This window comes from Cupressus sempervirens, chromosome 9 (assembly GCF_028749045.1).
Source record: "Cupressus sempervirens isolate cs-2001-9-10 chromosome 9, ASM2874904v1, whole genome shotgun sequence".
NCBI lineage: Eukaryota > Viridiplantae > Streptophyta > Pinopsida > Cupressales > Cupressaceae > Cupressus > Cupressus sempervirens.
The window spans coordinates 257,435,195-257,458,196 of NC_143126.1; positions in this window are offsets into that span (position 1 = coordinate 257,435,195).

The window sequence follows — 23,002 nt, forward strand, 5'->3', positions numbered from 1 at the left end:
TTCTGGTTCCCTTTTTTTTTCTTCTTTAGTCTTTTCTACAAACTCATCAATTCTCACATGTGCACTTTCTATAATTTTATGAGTAGACAAATTCAAACATTTATATGCCTTTTGCAGGAATATCCTAGGAATATACCTTCATCACCTTTCACATCAAACTTTCCTTTTCTAAAATCTTTCAAGATATAACATTTATTGGCAAATAATTTCATGTAACTTACAATGGGTTTGTAGCCATACCATAATTCATAGGGAGTTTTATGTGAGTCCTTCTTCAACTGTACTTAGTTCAAAGTATGAAGCGCAGTGTTGATGGCTTCCTTCTAGTATTTGATAGCAACATTCTTTTCAATCATTAGAGTCCTTGCACAATCTATAATGGATTTGTTTCTTCTTTCAACTATTCCATTCTACTTAGGAGTGCCAAGGGATGATACTTTCCTTTTGATTCCTCTTTCAATGCAAAAATTATTGAATTCATTGGAGATGAATTCACCACCTCTATCTAATCTTAAGCATTTCAATCTTTTTCCTATTTCTTTTTCTACTCTTGCAAGATACCATTTGAATTTCTCAAATGCTTTTGACTTTTCTCTGAGATGTACATAACAATCATCATTCTAGAATAGTCATCAACAAAAAGAATAAATAATTTTTTTCCACTATAACTTTCTACTCCAATAGGTCCACATAAGTTAGTATGCACAATTTCCAAGACATCTTTAGATTGATAGTTTTTGCTCTTAAAACTAGTCTTTCCCATTTTGCCAATTTGACAATTTTCACATAATTCAACATCTGGTTTCTTCAAACTAGGGATACCTCTAACTTTTTTGAATTTTCTTATCTTGACCATATTATCAAAGTTTACATGACATAGTCTTCTATTCCATAATCAACTTTCTTCCATTTGAGCAATAAAACATGAGCAATTACCAAGATCGAGATAAAATAGGTTACCTCTTGTTTATTTGCCTGATCCAATCAGATTCTCTTTGTCATCTAGCAGTCTTGCCTTGCCATGCATGAATTCTACCTTGAATTAATGTTGATTAGCTATGCCACACTTAGTAGGTTATGTTTTAGTCCTTCAACCCAATAGGCACTGTCACATACAAGTTCATTGGTTAATGATATGCAACCTTTCCCTTTTATGCAACAAGATTCATTGTTTCCAAACCTTACACTGCCTCCATCATAGTGTTCAAAGTGTTCAATTTTTGTTTTGTCTATAGTCATGTGATGTGAACATCCACTATCTATGATCCATGTGTAATTTTTACTAACATGAGAGATAAGTGCCATCTTATCTTTTTCTTCATCAGATTCATCTTTTATAGTAATGTACACTATTTCATCTTCACTGTTATTAGAATCTTTAGCCATAAAACAAGTCTTCTTACCTTTGTCTTTGAAAGATTTGTGACTTTTGGATTCCTTCTTGCCTTTATACTTGTGGCAATTCTTCTCATCCTTTCTTTCTCTATTTGGGCACCTAGCAACAATATGACCAATTTCTTCACATGAAAAGGAGATTAAAGGAGCTTTACCTTTGTACTTTCCTCTACCTCTAGAATAATTCTTTGCAAGTAAAGCTTCAACAACTTCAAGATCACTATCAAAACTTTCCTCTATTTCCTCTTCACTTTCTAACTGAATGTCCTTTATTTTCTTATCTTTTTCTTTGAGTGAAAGTTTAGCTTCAAATGCAAACTCAACATTTTTGGAAGCTGGAACATAATTGTCAAAGTTGTCTAGCTCAAAAGATGTCAATCTTCCTACTAGGGCATCCAAACTTAACTTGTGATTTGGATCACATCTCTTTTCTCGAATAGTAGATACTCTAATTACATAGATAGGAAGCAATGTTCTAAGAACTTTACTTACAACAGTTTCTTCCTTGATTTCTCCTCCAGAAGCTCTGATTGCATTGACACTAGCTTTGATTCTTTCCACATATTTGGCAACATTTTCATCTTTCATTTGATCAAACTGTCCTCTAAGGCTTTCTGCTTTGGCTCTTCTTACATTGTCATCACCACCATAGATTTCCTTAAGCTTGTTCCACATATCAAAAGCATTTTTACAGTCTTTGATCTCATCAAATTCATCATATCTAAGAGCAGATTCAATATCAATCATCATGATGTTATGGTTCTTCTTCTCAACAAGATCTCCAACAAATAATGTACCAGTAGGAGTTTTGTATTCTTTATCAAGGTATTTGTATCCTAAATCACTAATAGTGGCTAGATGAAGTCTCATGAGTCCCTGCCATGTTGAAACATTGTCTTTGTTTAGCTTTGGAATCTTTCTCTTGTAAGACATCCTGATCTTTAGCTTAGGTCCTTGAAACCTTTCCTACAAGCACCAAAAGCTCTGATACCAATTGTTGGAAATATGTAAGGAGTAACTGAGAGGGGGGGTGAATCAGTTACCACTAAAATAAATTCCAAATCCCTTAGGTGTCAACAATAAAATTTAGACTAAGAAAATTGATTACTGCTGTTACTCGGTAAACAGATAGAAAATGTTGTCACTCGATAAATATAGAGTGTGAATTACTTTGGCAGATCTTAAAACATTAGCAGTAATTAACTTGCAAGCATAAGAGAAATAACATGAACACATGAGACATTAGGATTTAACATGGAAACCCAATTTGAGAAAAATCACCAATGTAACTAGTTACTATTTTTCACTCTTTTCAAGTGAGCCCTATTAGGAGCCAACCCTGTTAAAGGTTACAAAACACATTGTTAGGCATGACCCTGTTAGAGGATTTAATCACCTTGCTAGGAGTGGCCTTGCAAAAGGCCTTAAAAAAATTCAATGGAATTGCCACCTTGTTAGAGGATTTACAACTGGCTGTTAAACCAACTCTGTCAAGAGATTTTAGATCACTACTACAATGGTTAGAGAGTAACAATGAAATGACTTGATTATGATGCAACTAAATTGCTAAATCCAGATCTCTTTTTTGCTTAAACTTGATCCTTCCTAATTGAATATTAATTTTGTGCTCCACAATAATACCTACTTATCCTTCAAGCTTGCTCCCTCTGTTTTCTTTTCAATTCAATCAACACACTTGCACACACACTAGAAATCTCAACTTGATCTTTTTTTTATACCTTCCAAATTGTCAAGTTGGCCCAAATAATAACCAATATTCATCATCGTAGTCAGCTAGAATCAATACATAAAGTAATTAAGCTTCATAAGCCAAAATAAGAAAAATCCTTTGTAAGCTGACTCTACTTGATAGAGACTAACTTTGGAATGATTCTCTGTGTTAACCAACGAAAGCTTGGTTAAAATTGTGAACTTGCAAAAATCCTTTGGCAATCAAGTGAACTCGGTAAATACTAATTCTGTCCAACTTTTCCTTTGTTAACTGAGTGAGCTCGGTTAACACTTTTTTTTGCCTAAATTCCTTCGATGCCCAAGTGATCTCGGTAGACACTATCATTTGTTCAAAGTAAACCTGTGAACACTCAGTAGACAAGGAAAACTATCTTTACTGACCAAGTGAGCTCAGTAAGCATTGTCTATCAATTGATATGACATTTGTGTAACATCAAAGACAACACACAATTAATCAATTGTATCCAACAAATACATCAACATGAGAAGCTGGTAGTTCCTCTACATTCAGTTATTGCTTAAATTTCTGACTCACAATCTACACTTACCAATTTAGGAATTTTTGAATACATGCTCAGATAATAGTTAGCTCACATGATGGTAGAGAACCCTTTTAGATTTTGATCATCTGCAGATTATGTGTGAATGTATTCTTAATTTATTGAATTATTTTGGCATTGTAGATTAATAATTTAATAACAAATAGGTCTGGAGTCACCTGCTCTGATACCATGTTATTTTTGAGAGCATCGCTCCAAATGTAATAGTACTGCCATAATGTCTGGTATGTACTTTCCAAATGGCAGCGATCTCTTATATATATAAGAAAGTGAATAAAGAATAGACATGTCCCTCCATGGGACATGTCTGTTCATTAACATAATTACAATCTTATAATTAATTAGTTATATATATATATATATATATATATATATATAGATATATCCTAGTGAAATTACAAAACATCAACGCTATTTTAAGTCTTGAGCATAAAAGAGGAGGTTGGCATAGTCTTGGCCTTGCTTCTGATCTTTTTCAAGCCCAAGTGGATGTTCTTTCTATTATTTATGTTAAGCATTCAAATGGGGTTTTCACTTGGAACAATAGATAGAGTGGTCAGGAAGCTATCTCAAAATATTTGGATAGGTTTCTTGTTTCATGTTATTGGGTTGGCGGTAGCCTAATTACGAGTTCTGAAATTCTTGATTGGAGAGGTTTTGATAATTGGTTGATTAAGATATCTTCTTCTCCTATTACACTCCCTAAGAATCCTTCTTTTAGATTCAAACTTATGTGGCTTCGAAACTCATCCCTTTATGATTTGGTGGCTAAGTGGCGGAGAGAGGGTGGCCCTACTTATGGAAGGACTATGCTTGTGTTTGAGCAGAAACTTGAATATGTCAAATATCATCTTAAGAGATGGAATACTTCTTTCTTTGGGAATATTCAATCTAGAAAGAGGAATGCTCTTGATCATGTTGTAGTGATTAATTGCCAAATTAGGGACTCTGGGCTTACAGAGGCTCTTGGTAGGGTTGAATCATAGGCTATGTGGGATGTGGAAGAATGGAAACTTTGGGAAGAGATTTACTAGAAAAAAAAGGCTCGCTTTGATTAGTTGCAGGAAGGGGATATAAATAATACTTTTTTTCATCATTTTTTTCAGGCTCATTTTAATAAAGGGAATATTTCTTCTCTTGTTACTAATGAAGGACTTAAGATTTCTTCTCAGTTTTCTATGACCAAGGAAGCCCTTCAATTTTATTATAACTTTTGCACTAAGGATTCTCAACCTATAGTTGAGAAGGAGAACTTAATTCTTTCATGCATTCCTTCTCTTATCACCAATGCTATGAATGATTCTCTTCTTCATCCAGTTTTGATATTTGAACTTGAAGAGGTTGTGTTTGAGATGAATAAAGGTAAAACTCTAGGACTAGATGGCTTCCCTATGGAGTTCTTTCAGGAATTTTTGGAAATTATTAATATGGATCTCTTGGAGGTGGTTAAGGAATCCCTTTAGAATAAGAAAATGCTTCATGCATTGAACTATACTTTACTGACTCTTATCTCTAAGAAAGAAGGTGCTAACAATCTCAACTCCTTTTGTCCCATTTCTCTTTGTAATGTTGTGTACAAAATTATCACAAAATTGATTGCTGACAGACTCAAGATATGCCGTCCAATTGTGATTTCAGAGGAAAAAAGAAGTTTTGTGGATGGTAAGAAAATCCTTGATGGAATTGTTATTGCTTCTGAAGTTATTCATTCTATGCATACATCAAAAGAGAAAGCTATGTTCATTAAGTTAGATATGGCTAAGGCTTATGATAGAGTTAAATGGAGTTTTCTCCAAAGGATCCTCTTGGCCTTTGGTTTTTGCCAACAGTGGGTGAACTAGCTTATGAGTTCTGTTACTTTAGCTTCTTTTTCTATTCTATTGAATGGTGTTCCTTCAAAGCCATTTGGTGCCTTTAGAGGACTTTTCCAAGGGGATCCTATTTCAACCTTATCTCTTTATCATTTTAGCTGAGGGTTTGGGCCATTTTCTTAAGCTTCATGCTCACCAAGGTTTGATTCATGGGTGGAAATTAGGTCCTAGCTTGCCTCCTATTTTGCTTCTTTAGTTTGTGGATGATAATTCATTTATATGACATGCCTATCTTTAGGAAGCTACTTCTTTTAGGCATGCTTTGGATGTGTATCTTACAACTTCGAGACAGAAAGTTAATGAGAACAAATCCTCCATTTTTTTCTTCAATACTCCCGAGGCTATTCAAAGGCGTATTGCTACTATTTTGAAGTTTCAGATTGGGTCTCTTCCCTTTTTTTATTTGGGTATTCCTCTTACTATTCTTTGACATCCTAGATCTTCCTAGCAAGTTTTTCTTGATAAACTATGCCAAAAGGTTAATCATTAGACTCATCGATGTCTAGCAACAATTGCTCACCTGACTCTATTAAAATCAATTATTCAAGCCCTTCATATTTATAGGTGTTTTATTCAGGCTGCTCCTATGTATTTTCTTCAAAAATTTGATGCTCTGTCCCATCAATTCCTTTGGAGTGGGAACCTTTCAACATCTAAATGGAGTCTAGTTAAATGGGAAATAATGTGTAGACCTCAGAAGGAGGGTGGCCTTGGCTCATGATCATCTATTTTAAATGGATAGGTTCTCATTGCAAAAATTTATTGGCATTGGTGTACTAACCAACATCAACTTTGGGCTCCCATTCTCACCCATAAGTATTTTCCAGATATTGATGTGGTTGAAGTTCACCACTTTCCTCTGGAAGGGATAGGATCCATGATTTGGAATACACTAAAGTTTGGAGCTCAATTGGTTAAAGATGGTCTCTTTTGGATTTTTCATTCAAGATCACAAGATTTATTTTGTCTTGACTCTTGGGATGGGCACCCTCCTATTCTTCCCACTCATCCTTAGCTACATTCCCTCTATCAAAATTTTAGTGCTGTTGGTTGGGACACAATTGATTTTTATAAGATAGGGTGTGTTAGAGGTTTGGCTCCTTCCTCTCATTGGAAACACCCTTCTAAATGGCCTCTAGGAGGATTTGAGGAGGATAGGAAGGAGTTGTTTCAGATTTTGTAGTCTCATGAGTGTACTACTTTAGTTGGTAATGATGTTCTTGCTTGGGACAGTGAAGATTTGTTTGGAAAATTTTTAGTGTCTATAGGATATGTTGAGATTCTTCAGTAGACGTTAGGGGAAATTTAGATGCCTTGGTGGAAGCAAGTCTGGCACAAGTTTTCTTGGCCCAAATGTAATTTTTTATGTGGTTGGTGGTCCATAGCCAATGTCTTACGTGGGATAATTTATGTAAGCATAGCTTCCAAGGACCCTCAATGTTTTTTCTATGCCATACTAGTGAAGAAAATATCTCTCATCTCTTTTTCCAATGCTCTTCACTAGACATATTTGGCACTCTTGGTGGAATGTGTGAAACCAATCCTGTTGGCATGTTTCCTCATTGGAAAAATTATTTTCTCACTAAGGTAAGGCTCCTATCAAGACTTCATTTCTTCAAGTTACTTGGACTCTTGGACCCTCCTTTATTATTTGGCATGTCTGGTTGGAATGGAACCATCGTATCTTTAAGGATAAGTTTTTAGAGGTTCCTCACTTATGGTGGAAAATTTTTCATTCTTTGGGGGAAACTGTTTCTGCAAAATGTGACACTTCTGAGGCCCTAGAACTAGGGGAGGATATTTTCAATAAGCATCTAAATATTCCCCCCTCAAATGGAAAATTGCTAAGAAAAATGTGTAGACATCCCTTGCGAAAGATAAATAGAGTGGGAAAGTGGAGTGCCCCTCTATAGGGTATTCTTAAAATCAACATGGATGGGTCTTCCAAGGGAAATCCAAACCTTGCTGGCATTGGTGGTGTTGGGTAGAGATAGTAAGGGGGATGTCTAGTTTGTGTTTTCTATTTATAAAGGTCATCACACTAACAACCTGATGGAAGCCATAGCTATTTTGTATGCTATGAAGAATGCTTGTGACCTTGGTTGGAGAAGGCTTATCTGTTAATTTAACTCAAAAGTGGTGATACATCTATTGGATTTGCAACATTCTAAAGTTGTTAGTTGGAAGTTAGCTTTGATTGTGGACCAGATCCATAATTTGTGTACTTCTTTGGAGTCTATTACTTTCACTCATGTTCCTAGGAAATGGAATAGTGTTGCTAATTGTTTGGCGAAGTGGGCTTCTGACCATATGTGTAATTGGAACATTTTTGATAAGACTCAACTTCTAATGGGCTTGTCCCATCAACTTGATCACTTGGTTGATCTTGACAGGGCTGTTTAATGCCCTTTCTCTATTTGTTCTTATTTCCCTTTCAACTTGAATAAATTTTCTCCCCTCCTTTATTTCAAATAGATTTGAGATATTACACAATTCAACGCAATCAATTAATATAAAAATTTATTGTTAATATTTTAAAATTATAAAATTTTAATATTAATATGAGATTCTTATGTAAATAGACTCTACATACTATTTTTATAATTTTAAATAAATATTTTTCTAATATTAGTAAAAAATTAATTTTAATTTTTAATTTATACTTAAATTAATAATAAATAATTAGGAGCATGAGCTCATAGTGTAACGATAGTTGAAAACTTGTGTTGATCAGGGTGTTCATGGTTCGAATCTCAAGATGTTCTTGCACGCACAATGGGGAGGATATGATGTTGACTTTTCCCAGTGATAGAAGATGATGATATAGTAGGTGGGAGTGATGTTTGGTGATCGATGATGCTAATGATTGGTGGATGCGTGGAGAATAGGCCAGATACTTTGCACGTGGGTCAAGTTTAGAGCTGGCGTGGATGCTGACTCACCAGTAGATATGAAGGGCACAGGTTGGGAGACATAAGGAGACTACCATGGAGTGATAAGGAGTGCATAATGCTTGGAGTGATAAGGTGATTTGAAGAGATAAGGAGGTGTGTTGTCATGGAGAGATAAGGTGCAGTGGAGTGATATGGGCTGGAGTGATAAGCTGCAATGGAGTAATAAGGGCTAGAGAGATAAGGTGCAATGGAGTAATAAGGAGATGTGATTGGGAGTTAATGGAGAAATAAGGTGAAGTGGAGAGATAAGGGTGGTGTTAGATGTATAGATGTAAAAATGGTAGGTCCATCCAAGGGTCCTGGCTTATCGATGGATGACCAAATACCAAATCGATGGTCAGCTCAAATGGTGACGATCTAGAATAATAAAAAATCATAGGGATGGGGTCCCCCATTGTGACCCCACTAGTTCAAAGCTCTAGTAAAAAGTAATTACCAACCCAAAAAATAAATAAATAAATAGTTTTAATATTAAAATTTGATTAATTAATTTAATATATTTAAATCATATGTAATTGAATATTATAACAATAGTTATATTGAATATTTTAATTATAAATATATTGGTTGTTCTAACTATAATCAATTATTCAACAAATACTAGCCACTACGTGACACTTGTTTAGTTTTTCAATTTTTGATTTAATTATAGTTGGTTATTTCTTTTTATATTTTTCTTTTTCTTTTTATAGTGTCATTTGTTGTATGTCTTTGAGTTTATTTGTATGCTTATTTTTTGTGCGACATATTCTTTCTTCTTACTATTTTATATTTTCATATATATATATATAATCTACTTTATTATTTTTATATTTAATTATTTTTATATAATATTTATATTTTTCTATTGAGTATAAGATATCAAAATTACAAAATTGCAACTGTTATCATTTTATGTCTTGCATCTCCCAAGCTATCTAACTAGTCAACATTAAGAGCTTATATATGGCTCATATAAAAGGCCACCATAACAAGGTATTAGAGTTTGAAGTACAAAAAAACTAGAATAGATCTAAAAAACAATATTTAATCCAAAATGACATCCATGGATACCATTGTGGTCCAGCCGATCAAACCAAGATGAGTAATTGTGACCCTCCTTGGTGGAAGCATAGAGATGGGAACAACAACAACTGGTGGTGTTTTGATGGTTTGAACAATTTCTCTAGTTGTCTCTAGTCCTTTCCAAAGGTAGACTGATCTTTTCCTTTAATCTCTATCATATATCCATATCTAACTTCTTTTTTCAACATAGTTGTTGCTCCAATTTGCAACAGCTTCTAAAACCCCTTTTCCTCAATCTTTATGATCAAAGTAACCTGCATAGAAATGTTATGATATATAATTCTCTATAGAGACTCAATAAGATTTCTAGAAACACTAAAAAAATGTTATCATTTCTTTTTTCCACAACAACCATAGAATTTCAGTAGAAACAACATACCAGAATGTGTTACAACTTCTATTAGTGCTTAATCTCATTCTAGTAATAATATTATGAATATTAAAATGTTTTGCAAGGTTCAATCCAAAAAGGGCCCAAACTTCTTTGGCAAAAAAAGAGTAAAAAAAAATTGTGGTGAAGATTCTCAACTTTTCTACAGCAAGAGAAAATATTCATCTCCCCATCAAGTTTAGAGATTGTTAACATGTGCAAGAGAAGACACTATAAAAAACAAATCTTTTTAGGTTCAAAGGGTCTGTGCCAAAGTTACAAGAGAATAACCTCCCATCTTTAGGATTAAGATTCAATTTCCATGATAAGTTTAGATGGTTGTAAATATCAATATTAGCATAGAGGATATTATAAATGTATTTATCTTTGGTACGAGGAACCAGGGTACCATCTTTCCAAGAGAGATTTGAACATATACCACCCCTAATGACAATAGGTCTAGGTAGAGATAATTTTTTACAAACATTAACAAATAATGACATATGTCATCTTATGAGAAGTAGGAATATTATATTCTACACAAAGGGCTTCTCAACTTTTCAGTCTACCTCCTTCGAGAATATCATTAAAAGTGTTGATGCCTGCAACATCCCATTTCTTGGTAGAGAATCCTTGTACTAAAGCTACAGGTTTTCTACCATGCTTAATATTCCACCATATCAAGCCATTGCCCAAGATCTTGTTATCACTATTTAAAGGACTCTTAGTACTGAGGTAAGGTTTCATTATTTTGCAACATTTCCAGATGGATTTAAACATAATTGACCCCTTAGTGTTGACATAGAAGGGTCCTATAAGTATATCATATAGGTTCAAATTTTTCTAGTATGAAGGAGCACCTCTGGTGATATTGTTCTTATTCAAAATTTTTCAAGGCTCATTGCCTTCTAAAGCCTTGGCTATCCATTTGATAGCAAGGGAGATGCCTTGCAACCCAATTACTTTTATTCCCAATCCCCCAAGGATTTACTCATAGTGCACCATTGCTACTTCACAACATGAGCTTTCCTTCTTCCTTTCCCATCTGAACACAAGAAATATTTTATAAGTTTATGAATGTAGTTAATTTGATAGAGACTAAACATCCATGATGAGGCATAATAGATGGTGTAAGAAGACAAGATCTTCTAAAAAACTTGAATTCTCCTTGCAAGGGATAGAAATTGCATGTTCCACTTTGGTGAACTTCTTCTCTAGTTTATTCTTCACCCAAAGCCACATTTCTTTCAAGTTTGAGCGAATAGAGAATAGAACTCTGAAATATTTCACAATGTGTTGGGGTCCTCCCAAGGAGAGACCATATTACTTGAACCAGTTTGGGGGTTCTTCCTTCCACCCTAATATAATAGACTTAGGAATTGAAATTTTCCTGCCTAAAGCTAAACAAAACAAATCCAATTTCTTCATTAAGTTTCTCATGTTTCCTTCTTCCAAAGTTAAGTTAGTTGTTGTATCATCAAAAAATTTTATGTTCAAAATTTCATCTCCATTAGGTAGGGAAATTAATCTAACCCTTGGTGAGAGGGAAAAATCTCTAAAAATATATCCCAATGCATCTACTTCAATAAAAAAATAATATAGGTCTTAGGGGGCAACCTTGCCTGATAGACCTAGTCATAGAAAATGGTCTAGATCTCTTGCCATTGATTTCCACACATGCATTTGAATCTTGGAAGAGTTTATGTACCATAACACAATAGAGATATATAAATCCAAACTATCTCAGTATCATTTTAATGAACCCCCATTCAATCCTATCATAGGCCTTTTCATAGTCCAAAAACAACATACTTGCTTGCTGATTGGAATCATTTTCCAAATCAAGAGCTTCCCAAAAAGTTACCAAGTTCTTTGAAATGCATCCACCTTTCAAAAATCTAGTCTAAGTATTACTAATAATATTAGGAATAATACTCTCAAGTCTGATAGCTAGCAATTTAGCTAGTATTTTATTTGAGACATCAAGGAGAGTAATAGGTCTCCAATTTTTTATTTGTCTCTTGTCTCATTCTTTTGGTATAAGATTTATCACTGCAACATTAATAGTGCTCCATAGGGATTCTTTAGAAAATTCTTCTTAATAGATGTTCAAAATATCTTTACCTATCCATGCTTTATTATGTTTGTAGAATTCTATGTGTAAGCTATCTAGGATTGTGGCCTTATCATTACTAATGCTTTGTATGGTGTTTATAATTTCTTTCTCTGACACTTCTTTGTCCAACTCATTAATATATCCCCTATCCATCCTCTCAAGAATGAGTTCTGCAACTTTATTTCTAGCCTCATTCATGGAGGATCCTATATCTTCTGTGATAAAAAAAGATCTTTATAGTAATTTGCAAATGCTTGAAGGATATATTCCTACTCATCAAATTTCCTCATTCCCCTCCTTAATATAGCCAATCTTGATCCTTTCTTCTTTAGTTCTCAACATATTAAATAAATACTTTGAACATTTGTCACCCAAAGAGATCCAATTGAATCTTGCTCTAGTTCTTGCTCCTTGAGTTTTTCTATGCTACACTCTCCTTAGAGAATCTCTAGCAATGGACACCCTACTTTGGTATCCCTCATTATCAGGACATAATTGGGACTTCTCTTCAACATGGAGGTGTTCATTTTGGAGGTCAAGTTCATATTTCCTGCCATCCATGGACTTTTTCTTGCTCACTATCTAAAAGAGAGTCTTACAATATTTAATTTTTTGTTTCCATGCTTTAATAACTCATCTCCTAGGTTATAAGTTGTTGTTAAACCATCTAATGATATTAATTGCAAAACCTACATATTTATCTTCTAGTAGGGTGATATTAAGGAAAAAACTATCTTTTTCCCCTCGCAATCTCTCACTATTACCCAATACATAAATGGAGGCTCGTATTGGATGATGGTCAGACATAAAGAATGGGATAGCTATAATTGGGGACCATGGGGACCCTCCTCAAATCCAAAGAATTTTTTATTAATAAAAAATCTATCAAGTTTGCTATGTGTTTTTTTTCCCACCATTTTGTAGTTTTAATCAAGTGTACCATATTCCTTGATGGTTTTCTTTATTCCATTCTAAAAGTTCATAAAGCCTTAGCTAATTAACCATTTTGAATGGGTATAAATTCTCATTCCCTTTCATTCAAACTTATTTCCTCCCATTTTATCATAGGTAGTTGAAACCATGTTGAAATCTCCACCCAAAATCCATGGGAGGTTAAGAAACTTAGTGATCCAGTTCCATAAGTCAATACTACTTTTGTAATCATTGGGAGAGTAGATGTTACAAATGCCAAACTCTTATTCATTATGGTGTAGTTTGACCCAAACTTCTTTGTTACATGGATTGGTTCCCCATTCTATAATATTATTGCTCCAATTTGAACCAATAAGTGTTCCTCCTTTTCTTCTATCATGGGTAGTTGTGAAAGATTCCTCATCTCCTTAGATGCATTTCAAGGCAATATCAAGCTCAATACTAACAACCTTGAATTCTTGAAGAAATGTGAAATCAATCCCATTATTGGATCTCAAAAAACTATTAGTCATGTATTTCTTATCCCATGACTCAACTCACCTAAAATTCCATGAGGATAGGGTTAAATTCATTAAACAAAGGGCTTGTTGAGGTTATCTTCTAAGGAATTGAAAGATTTGAAGCAATTTGGCAATCACTTTCTCTATTTATTTTTCTTTTTGGGTATATTGGTATAACCTAGAGGTCTACCTCTCTTTCTTGGGGTTTTCTCCAGCTCCCCCTCTTGATCAATATCTCTTTTGTTTGAGAGGCTCTCTTTCCTACAATTTCTCTTTAGTTTTGTGCCTTAAAAATGAATTCTTCTCCTTATTTGAGGGGAATCTCATCAATATCAACACTATCTCTACCATCATTAATTTTTGTAAATGGATTCTCAAGAACCTCTACATTAGAAGGGAATGTCCTTAGAGAAGAAGTGTTTCCATCCCCCACTAGGGAAGAATCTAGAGGCTACATAATAGATTTTGTAGAAATAATTGTAAACTCAATCAAAGATCCTATCAAAACCTTTATAAGTGTCTTGGAAATAAATAAGGCTATTACTAGAGTTCTCCTTGGAGAAATATTCCTTTGTTGACTTGTCATAATTGCAAGCCTCAAGCTGAGCTTCCTTTAGAGCATGGACACCATTTTCTTTATCATTATCCACACCAAATGCATAGGTGTTTTCTATATCTAACCTATTACCATCACAAATGATAGACTTTAGTCTATTCTTGGGAGAAGATAGTTTCCTAATCCTTTGTAAGGCTAACTGCCAGGTATTCAAAGCTTTATAATTAGGTTGCGACAAGGGATTATCAAGCCCAAATTTAATAGTATTAATATCTAAAAGTCCACAAAAAATAGAAGGTTTATGATCATGAAAAGCATTACCTTCTTAGTGTTATTTACAAATTTATCCTAGAGTGCATCCAATTCTTTTTGCAACTACTGGTTAGTGGTTAGGAAAAAGCGATTAGGTTTAACATCAAGACCAAATTTAGTGAAAACCCTATTATGATTAGGAACATATTTTGGTCTAATAAGGGGGAAATTTATCTTCCTATAGGCTTCTTTCTTTCACATGAAACAAATAATAAACCCTTCGAGGAAGGTGACAGGGAATGAATAAAATTGACCCTCAATGTCAAAAGAAATTTCCTTAGAAATATCTATCCCGAGGTTAATGGAAATGAGAACTTGAGCATCATTGTGAGGAAGAACACTATTAGTTTGATCAACCTCAATGAAATTTCCAAGGGAATCCAATGCCCAAGGAATAAATTCCTAGAGGAAAGGTGGGATTTTTCCTAAAGTAATGCACCTAGGGCACGAGAGGGCCACAAATTCCTTCAAAATTGCATTGGGAGAATAGGGTAGAGTAAAAAAATACATTGCCTTATTGTCGAGAATCAATTATTTTCCACATCTTTCTAGTACCTAGGGTAAGTAAAGAAAACTATGAACAAGCCTTTCTAGATTATCCTGAAGTAGGAAAACTAATACCCAAATTTTTTTCTACCATACATTCAGGGTCTACTTGTTTAATTTTTTTATCCAGAAGATAATTAATTTACATCTTGGGCAACCAAAAAAATAGTAGTCTCTTTTAATATGTATTTCTCTATATCCATAATAGAAGCCATGGAAGCATTTGGATTGATAACAATTGACCTGGTGTTCAAAATCTTACCTCCAGGGTTGATTGTTTACAGTTGTCTGACGGTCTCTTATGGTTGCTGGAAGAAGCATGATCCATTGAGAATCAATATTTTATTCTCTAACACTTTCTTGAATGATCTCACCTGCATAGAAGGAATACTCTATTTGTTTGAGCCATTGTTATAGTTTAAAGAGCCTATAAAAGAGCACCTAGCCTAGAATGATTAGATGCGATAGATATAGGGTATCTTTAGTATAAGGAAGGTCACCTTGAGAGACATGAGGTTGTAGAGACAATAGAATATCTCAAATATCTTTTTTTCATTGATGCAAGTCTCATAATATTTATGTTATATACATAAAATCTAGTTTTTTTATTTTAATATTTAATTAGTTTTAGATAATTTTTTCTTTTTTCTTATATTTGTATTTTTCTTCTGTGGTTATACATACATACATACATTATTTTTTATTTTTTAATATTTATTTATTTGTAGATAATATTATATTATCTTATATATGTATTTTTCTTATGGGATTCTATATTGTGCACACACACACAATGAACTCTTACATTTTCATTTTTCTACATTAGTTTTTGGTTCAACTTTGGTTAGTTTTTCTAAATGTTTGGTATAGGGTGGGAATTTTGTCTTTATTTCTTCTTGCAACGACATTATTTATCTTGTCTTTATTCTTGAAGTTTTTCCTTTTTCTACTTCTTTCTTTTCCTCCTCATTCAACACATTTCTCTTTCTCATTTGGCCTTTTAATTTCCCTTTGGAGAGTCCAGTTTGCACACATCTCTTTCTTTTCATATCCTTGGATCTCTCATCTCGATGATGGACAAAAAAGTGTGATCCAAAATGTTGATGATAACAAAATTATGCAATCGAATCCAAAGACTATTTGGTGCATATCAATTGCTTCTTCCATATTCCTTTCCATATGTACAAAGGCCTTTTCTACATTGTTTTGATGCAGTTCCTAATGTAATTGCATCATCCTTCATCCTAATAGTATCCTCTTCATCTTTAATGTGAAATTCCTCGCTTGGTCTTATATCATTTTTTTGCATAGAATAATTTAGTGGTCAAATTCTAGTCCTACTGAAGCCACTCATAACTTTCCATGTTGTCATTTCTTTCTTGAATGTGTTATTTGCAAGATTTGATAACTCTTCTCATTCAATTTTAATGTGGCAATTATTTGACATCCATGTAGTTCTTTATTATTTGAAATAATTCTTGCAAGAATATAAAACACTAACATCTAGTGATTATAGCCTATGACTTGTATGAGAAGACAATATTAGTAAGTTAATTCCTAAGTGCTTTGCTTCTTGAATTATTTTGAAGGCCATGTTTCTTGCATCACTATCAAAGATAAAGAGTTCCCTATTAGTTGGTAAAACCAATCAAGGGATGGATGTTACAAAATATTGTAACCAATTCCTTTGTTAATCATGCATGCTCTTGGAATTTCATGTATTTACATGCCTCACAGTTTTCTATGTAATTTTTGATGTACCTCTTTTCTTTGAGAAAGTAAAACTTAGGTATAATCATCTTAGATATAATTAAAAAATCCAAAATTATGACCCACTCTCTACATTTAGACATTAGGTGTGGTACACATCTCTACCCCAATCTAGCAATCACTCTCATGTCATAATTCATGCCATCTTCCACGTGGTATCATCATAATTCTAAATTTTTCTAAATCCATAGTGGTTTAAATTGTACATGTTCTCGAAGTTGTTATAGAATGATGAAAATAGAAGGTATTAGCATAGTTTCTTAGTCACTATTCACCCTTTTAGCTATTCTCATAGTCAAATTAGGGTGCCTAGGACTAAAGAAAACTCACTATGATTTTTATGGTATTCTATTTTTGAAGGGGTTTGGCCTATTCCCACAACTTCAAGAAAAACTTGATTATAATTTACTAATCAAAAGACTATCCTCAATTTCATCCATTTCTTTTCATTATTGGAATTTTTTAGCCACCTACTCTACAAATAAAATGGTGTGTGGTCCCCTATTGGTTGTAGTTATAAAACCTATGAGCCATGCCCTCAAACTAGCATTGGGGATATTGTACCTAATTGGTGCAGGTTTGATTGGAATCTTGTTGTTTTATGTACTAGAAATTTATTTTCTCATGTCATTTTAAAACCACTTTTCTCTCATCTCAAATTGATTTTTATGTTCAATAATCTCAATAGTAGGGTCTGAGTGCCCTTAGGTTGATTATTACATCTATTTTTTTTCTTTGGTACAATCTAAAAGATAATATTTTTCTTTGGGTATTCTATTCACCTCATCTATGGAGTTTATTCTATGAGAAAATCTAATTTTAACTCTACCTCCTACCTCATTCCTTTTAGGGCTCTTTCTTGTTCCTAATCTCATTCTCTTTCTACCTCTACCTAGACCTCTATGGCATGCCATGATTCCCCATTTACCTACATAAACATGTTAAGCAATAGAAAAAGTATCAAGATAAACATTGTATTGAGTATCAAAAATATAATATGCATGGCTTGGAAGGGAATGGAAGTGTGACTTATAACTAGAATTACATCTCATGAATAGATAAACATGTTTTTTAGTCAAATTACAACATATACTTAACTATGCATAAAGTTATACATATGAAGGTACACATTTCACCATTTTAATGAAACTCTTGATTTATAAGGATAACCATTTAAAAGAAAAATAAAACCATCATTGACATAAAAAATACTATTTTTTAAAAATGAAATGGATGCATTGAGATAACAATTATTTAATTCCACCATTATACATACAAGAAGGAAGTATTCTTAATTTGTGCAATGTTACCTAGAGGTTACAGAATGGAGCTTGAATGGTTATAGAGAAAAACTATATATATATATATATATATATATAATGCACAAATTGATACAACATAATGTAACCCTTAACAAAAAATTATGTATACATATACATAAGTATACAAAATTATGTCAACACACACCCAAACACACACACATATGTCTATATATATATATAGTGTAACATGGGTACTAGGGACTATTAGGATATATTTCTAGGACAGGGAAAAAATGGCTTCAATTTGGGGACGGTGGGGGGATGATAGTGAAATTTTGGCGGTGGGGGAGTTGTAATATACTATACATATAGTAATTTTATGGAATGATGTATAATAGTAGAAGAAATGATAAATCATAATACAAAATATTTGAACATAGAGAAAAGTACAACATGAAAATAAAAAAAACATCATAAAGATGATTATAATGAGTAACATGACATGAAAGAAAGAATACAAACACTATTGGCATGAATGATGCAAATTATATTGGAGAGATTTTATAGTGCATATTTTATGATTAAGTTATTGTGCATTGTATTGTTGTTGATGTCAACTTGAAGGTTGTCTATTAGTTGTTTATCGCGAAGCATTATCCTAGACTATGTAGAATACAAATCAACGATGTGATTGATTTTTGTGTTGAGTTAGAGTGTGCAATTAATATGAGAGGCCTAGAGATGTATTTAAATTTTTTATGTGAAATTTCATGTTCTAAACACAAGTATGGAGAAAGTTATGATTGATTGAAGTATACTAGAGCAACCATGTTAATTAGTTTGTGACTAACAATGAATGATTTGATAGGTTTATCAAATTTGTGATGATCTAGATGTTATTATTCAAGATTTATTATCTATACCCAGTTATGAGATCATGGATATAGTTGTGCATTATTTGGTTTATAGGAAGACATGTCTTAAATAAGTTGAAGTATGTTTAGGATAAATTGCAAGAATACTTAGAACAATTTAAGTTTTATCCTAAATTGGTAGGATCTAGGATAAGTCTACTAGATCCTCCAAGATGTAAGTTTAATTATATGTTGAAATGATGTGGCACTAATGGGTTATGATGAATTATTCATATATCTTTTTTTGTGATTAATTTCTTAAAGTTGGGCATGTTCATTGGAAAAATTGCAAAAGGCCAAATGTTCTTAGTTGAATCGACGTGTGATTCAAATTGGTGATTGATTTAATATGGTTAAGAATAGGTTGGGATTTATTAAGATGTTTTGGTAGGTCTAAGGTGTAGTTCAAGTGTAACACATTTTTTTAAGGCATTGGTCATTATGAATATTGAGATGTCTATTTATATGATAATATGTTATCGATGTAAGTACGTTGATCATGAATGGTGCATGTGACCAGTCTTGTATATTAATTCCTAAGGAAAATATTGATTTGAATTAGATTTGTACAAAAATTAAGAAGTTTTATTCCCAAGTTACTTACCTTGTTGAAGCCTAATAGGTTCTCAAGTAAAAATCTCTTAACTAGGTCACTCTTAACAAGGTGAGAAGGATCCTAATAGGTACGAAGTGCAATTCCCTTAATTTGGTGGCTCATTACTAAGAAAAAAAATTCAGCTTACCAAAAACAATAAATAAGTGGTAAGTGAAATTTTGAGAACATTATTTCCTATTTATTTCGTTAGAGTTTACAATTTATGAGTTGAGAACATTTGATGAATTTTCCATTCATGGAATAATTGGTAAGTATAATACATTTGAGATGAACAATTATGATAATAGTATTTTTAAAGTTGAAGAATATTTAAAGGCCTCCTTATAATTGGCATAATAAAAAAAATGTGAAGAAGAAAGAGAGATTCAAATTTTTTTGATGAAGAAAAGAGACAAGATGAGTTAGAATCTCTACTTACACATAAGTTTCCTAGAGGTACCGGTAAGTACCAAAGGAAAATAAGTTTGAGATATTTTCCATGCTAAAAGATTGGTCATATTTCTCCTAGAGTTACTTATACTCATGAAAAGGATAAAGAAAGAAAGCTTAAGGGAAAAGAAAAGAAGAAATATTGAGTTGTAGTTATGAAGGTGTGATAGATGATGAATAAGAAAATAATAACGAAGATGCAGTTGTATTTATTAGATATCTAGGGTGGGGGAGTGAATAAGTTGTGTTTAGTTATCCTATAGTCCCTTCAAACACTTTAGTACCAAAAAAATGTCATAAACATCATAAGAATTTACTTAGTGTTCTTATTTAACTTCATAATTAACTTACACAATAAATTTACTCCAAAATGTTCATTCTGTATTTCTTTTATTAAAAAATGTCAGTAATAAAACTTAGTTGATATTGAGTTGTAGGAAAAAAGTAAATAAAATGTAAAACAACTTGAAACATAACAATAATCATACCGAGGAGAGAAATGAACTGGTAAAGTGTGAAACTTACTATGAAATGGATTCAATCAAGAAGCTATGGAGGTATGTTTTATGGGAAATTATAGAGTATATTTCTTTGGACACTAGATTTGATAGAGTAAGAACATACCATTTTATTTTACTCAATCACTTCTGCTATGGTGTCAAGATTTCATTCCCTTTTTATTTATATACTTCAATGTGTAAGGATATTTTTGGGCACAAGAAGAAACCCTCTGCAAATCTGGCCTTGCATGAAGGGTTACCGCTTCTTATTTATGAGCATTTCAAGGCTTAGACCATAAGAAAAGCCCCCCTATAGGGTGTGGATGCATCTATGGATATGAGAAGTCCCAGCTTCTCATTTGATATAGAGAATGTCTAAAGTATTAGTTCAGAGGGTGAAGAAAACATTTTGCCTGGTAAGAAGGCCAAGGATTTAGAGAAGAAATTTCCCTCATTAATTAAAACCTCGAGCAAGAAGAGCCCTAGAGGACATGCATCTAAAGCTTTAGGCCAGGGAGATGAAGAGTACAACAAGGAAGGGGAGGATATGAAAACTAATGAAGAGGATAATGAAGAGGTGGAAACTAAGAAAGAGGAGCCAGTGGCTAAAAAGTAGAGGAGGTCTAAAGAGAAGGATGCAAAGGGGATTTTGGATTATGGGTTGGAGATCTCAGCCATTCCTCTTTCCCCTATTCACCCTCAAGTACATGACAAGGAGAAGAAAGATGGTGAGGGAGGAGAGGTGGTAATTAAGGATAGGTGCATGGCCTAGAGAAATTTTAATGTAAGAATTGTTAGAGAGGCTATGAACCCCCAAATTCTAGAAGAAAAATAGGGTTAGCTCCAGTTGGAGGATCTCATTGATCCAACAATGGTGGCTATTACGGATAATGCAAGGGAAACTGGCATGAATTTGCTTAATAATTCTAGAAACAGTATGATTGACAATTTTAGGTCAATCAAATGGATTTACCATGAATTGGAGGAGTTTAGAGAAAAAATAGGCCAGTTGGAAAACAAAAGGAAGATACCAGATTGTGGAAATTTGAATGAATAGGGTGATCGACTTAGTTTGGCTAAGAAGAGAGTCCAAAATTTGGAAAACTACAATCATAATCTAGAAAATTAGATGATATCCATTCTGACTTCTATCAATGATAATATCTTGTCCCTTACTAGAATGTTGAAAGCCATAGGTATTTTGGATGAAAATGAGGAAAAGGATAGAGATAGAGCAAGAATGGAAGAGGATGTGATGACTAACATTACCTTTAGTAGCATGGATCAAGATGGTCAGAAGAAGCAGGAGTAGATGGTTGAGGAGATTAACAAAGTCCATGAAGTAGCGGAAATGATGCAGGAGCTCGAGAGAAAGACAAAGGATTAACTTTGGTTTTTCTTTTCCTATCTTTTGGACTATTAGATTATTGTAGGTTTTTGGTTAGTTCACTTTTTGTCTATTTTTTGTACTAGCCCTTTGGTTGGCTTTTGTTCTTTGGCTGGACTTTAACTGCTTATTAATAGCCTTTTGATATGATTTAACTTTCAAGTTTTAGGATCCATGTAAAACCTATTTTTCTTATCAAAAACAAAAATCATACATTTGAAACAAATATTTTTAACATGGAAACCATGTAAAGGAAAAACCCACCTGGGACCAGCAACAAAAAAAAATTCATGCTTTTGAAGTGAGCTCTGCTAGGAGCCAACCTTGTTGAAAGTTTACATATACATTGTTAATGTAACCTTGTTAGATGATTTATACCAAAAGATCATCTAGACCTTATCATTCCTTGATCCTATCCAAAGAGTACTGGCCTACTCTTAAGGGCTTAAAACACCACCAATAAATGTTACCATATAGGATTTCACATATTTGTTAGGTCCACCCATTTAATTTTTTTTCTACCACAACGATTAGAAAGTGACAATACAAACTGATTTATTTATGTTTGGCACTACCTTGCTTGTCCAGATCTCCTTTTAGCTTGGTCTAGTTCTGATCTCTATCCTCTAATATCTTTATTGGTTGATTCACTCCTTCAATCTTTCACTCTACTTGATCTTCTCCCTTCTCTTCTTAGTTTACCTGGTTCTTCTTTCTTCTTCAACAACTTTGCCCTTTGATCTCCTTTCTTAACATTCAATCACCATTTAACCAACAACATCAACAACCAATTTTTTTCTCAACAACTCCTTAAATAATAGTCTTTGTTCATCCAAATTTTTCCAATTATTGCTGCCTAATCATAATCATCGATCTCAAGCTCATTTTATGTAGTCACTTAGAAAATAGAACTTTCATAGAACTTTGTGCTCATCCTTATCCTTCTTTAATCTCTATCATGATATCTGCATTGCATTTTTCCAACTGTAGATCTTGTAATGAAGTTTGACTCATGCCTTTAAAACTTCTTGAACATTCTTTGTTTCTACCAAAATTTGGCCTCAAATTTTAACTTTATAAAGTTGTTCTTCTTTTTATTACTCGATGAACATAACATTTGACTTGGGTATACATCACTTGATTAATACTAAAGTCACTCAAGTAACACTGAACTTTTCTTTGCTTTGCCAACTA